The sequence below is a fragment of the Anopheles cruzii genome, chromosome 3 (genome assembly GCF_943734635.1).
Source record: "Anopheles cruzii chromosome 3, idAnoCruzAS_RS32_06, whole genome shotgun sequence".
Classification (NCBI taxonomy): Eukaryota; Metazoa; Arthropoda; class Insecta; order Diptera; family Culicidae; genus Anopheles; species Anopheles cruzii.
In genome coordinates this window covers 34,506,769-34,510,352 of record NC_069145.1, presented here as the reverse complement: position 1 = coordinate 34,510,352, position 3,584 = coordinate 34,506,769, and positions in this window count along the sequence as shown.

Sequence of the window (3,584 nt, the reverse complement as noted above, 5' to 3'; positions counted from 1 at the left end):
CAGAAGCTACCAAAACAAGCGTAGTCTTTGGTGTAGCTCCCTCCTGAAAGGTACTCCGGCTCGATCGGAGCATGTCGCATAAAAATGGCCACCTTGCGCCGGCAATAATACGCCATGTTTTATGCATCATTTATCCTCGGCGGGTCCCCAGCCACCGAGCAAGCCACCAAGTGCACCACTTTGTAGGATCGCTACCTCGCGGAACGTGAGACTTTAGGAGGGCACCGCGATCGTATACCAACTGCCAATAAGCGACGGTCCGATTTTGATCTCTTTATAAGCCAGTGCCAGGGAACACGGAATATAGCATAAAAGGCCACCGGTTGGCGAGAGGCCATTGAGAGCAAACGCCACCACCGTAAGGCCAACCGATCCGGAACCCATGGGAACGGGAAAAATCAATTAAATTAATTTATATGCTCAATCTTAAGCGCGAATCCCGATGATTTCGCCCGCAGTCGCATGCAGCGCCTGCCCGACCGCGCCACATTTTGACAGATCGATCCAGCGAGATAGCTCCTGTTGCAGGCGACCAGAGTTGCAGGCGTGTTGCGCTCGCTGGTCGGCGCTGCCAATTTCTTCGACTCCGACCCGGACGACTTCCAGCCGGGGGCCCCGGGAATCGGGCACAAATAAATCAATTGCCAACGTGGCTCTTCTCTGGCGTTCGTGCGGCCAGATAATAATCGCGGCCCACAGTACTTAGCCTCACCGTTTGCCCGTATTTAGTGCGCAGGCACTCGGCGGCCATTGCCGTAAGTCCGCCGCCGGCGTCCCTGGGAGTCGTCGGACAAGAAGTGCGGAATCTTGAAGCGAACCATTGTTCGCACGGATCGCGACCGTGTTGGGCACGCGATATGACGACCGATCGATCGATGCTTTGACGTCTTTCGGCGGGGGCTCTCGAATTAGCCCGGCCCGGCTTGTCGCATGCTTTCATAACATGCGCTCTACCAATTGCGTCCCCCGGAACCCTTCCTGCTGCAGGTGCCATACCCCGTCAGGGACCTTATAAACTACTCTCTCTCACCCTCTCTTCGTGTGTCAAACGAGTGCAGACGATGCGTCAGATCGAAGCGGTCCGATTGCTTCCAAGACAACCTGCCAACCTGGGCTGTTGTTGGACCAGAATCGGGGTTTCTCGTACAGCGAAAAGTAAAATGAAAGGCATGTAGCGCATCCTAGCGATATTTGTAAAAGAAAAGTAGCCATTTCCTCCATTTCATTGAATTGTACCTCAAAAGTACATTACCTTATTGCTATTCGTTTTATACTATTTCAAGAAGTCGTGTTTCCTATAATTTATAACATACTGTTCCGATCGTTGCGAATGCTGAGCACATAACTGTGAGCCCAGGTTACTCTCCGTTCGCCTCCGGTCCGTCGGTTGACCTGATGTATGAGGATCGGTGCCGCTTATTTTTACTGTCATTGATATTGTTATCATTAACGATCGTGCGAAGGAAAAAACGTGACTTCTTGCGATCCGCACCTGCACCCGCGTGCGTCCCGACTTTACCCCGTTCACCAGCCAGCCTCCCGGGTCCGCCCGTCTCCAAGACACAGGCCGCTGGACAGACCGCGGTTTTGCAGTGGCTGCGCTCATTTTGATTTTCGCTTTCCTTCTCCAGTGACACACACGTGAATCGAATCGACCGACAACCGGCTCTCGGCGACGTACGATGTCGACCGATCCTGCGGGGCGAGCGAACCTGTCAGGCCATTCGGTTGAGAAATAATCAATTAATAAATCATGCTTGTCAACAATTTATTCAAACATTTATTAGCTCATTAGTATATTTTAATTACCAGCGAGCGGCCGGCGAAGCGGGGCCAATTGTGACTGCGCCCGGTGCCGACGGTCGTGTTCGGGAAGGAGTACCGGGTACGAAGGGCAAAAACAGCTCCCCCGGGGCCTCTGCTGTCCCTGGGAGGGTGTTCCAGCAGGGCCGGCAATGGAACGGTGGTCGCCTCCTGGTTTACGGGCTCCGTAACCGTTTTATAGCACCGCTTATGAGTTGGCCCAACGGTAGTAGCTGCGGCACCTGCGGCATGGGCCTCCATCGTTGGAATTGTTTCATAAGGGTGCCACATATGTGTTTGCATAGTCCGTATCAATGGTACGTAAAACATGTAAACCGGTCCATTCGAGCCAAAAGGGGGGCTTACGATGTGTTGATGCCAATAAATGGTAGGTCACTCTGAATTAAGTTGTTTAATCATTCAAATCAAACAGCTACCTTTAACACGAGAGGTGCAAGCATTTTGTGAGCATTAGGAATTAGGTTTGACATTTATTTCCATTCAATTAAAGTAATCTGACGTCGATGAAGGTTCGGTTTTCACCTTCAAAGAAAGCCCGGTTCGAGGTCTTAGCCACTATTTTCGAATTGTTTTTATTTAAAATCAACCCGAAACGTGTTCCTCAAAGTTGCAGCTTTAATTAACATAGTAAAACGGAACCATAGGAGACTTTACTTTACTTTTACTTTTAACTAAATCAGTTAGAAAATGGCTAGAAGTTCAGCCTAATTGGTAACTTTTTACAACTGTGTAAGAACCAACGTAGCTGCTGAGCGTTTCATAGCCAAACCGTCAGAACCAAACATAAAATTATTATCTCCTTTATTCCTTTATTTTTTCTAATCCAGTTTTCTAATTCAGAGTTTTCAGAGCATTTCCACGAGGCAAGTAAAAAGCGGTTTGATGACCATGTGTACTTATTCCATTTTATATTGAAATTTATTGTAACCTCTCTTCTCAACAATTACACAAATCTAAATACCTGCTAGAGGTGACACTACAAACTGAACCTTTTTGCATCAACTTAGACCCTTCATACTTGGCTTGATTACGTCCGTGAAAAGTAATTGAATCACAAAACCACGTCCGACCTTGGTATTCTTTAACTTAATAATTGTAGAAATTTTACCGTGCCCTCAATGATATTCAATATTAAACGAAACGTAGCACAGCGCCATTCTACGTTCTTCATAGGTAATGAATAAAACACCCATCTCTCAAACTGCACCAACCAGATGGGGTCCGGGAAAGCTTAACTTGCCCGTTGCAAGCCCGGCCCGGCGAAGGAACAGCAACGCAATGGCCAACCGGCATGAAGCCGTGGGCCGAAGTTTACACTCCGAAAATTAGATTATTATATTAACATAAAAGTGTAAATGTAAATTAAACTTATCGTGTATTTTAATTTATTGTTGCCCTCCGTTTTTTCCCACCCCGGCCGACCACATTTGTCGGCACTTCGGTAGGCCCCGGACTCCCCGCGCCGTCTTCGCACGATCCGTTACCTCCGTGCGCCTTTCGCGGGGGCCACGGTCCCGGGGCCATTTTCACCCGCCGGCTCAGCGAGTGGCCAACTTAATATACTTGTAAAACGAACGATTGCAATGCATTCGGAACGGTTTGCCCCAGCAGCAGCCACCTTCCAGGGACCACAGTCGCCGGCCGAAAGGATAGGACGGAGCGAAATCTGTCGCACGTACCCATGCTAGTAGTTAGTGTGCCTCTTGGTAAACCCACACGTCACACCTTGTACGAACGCGACGAGATCGATCGCTGCGAGG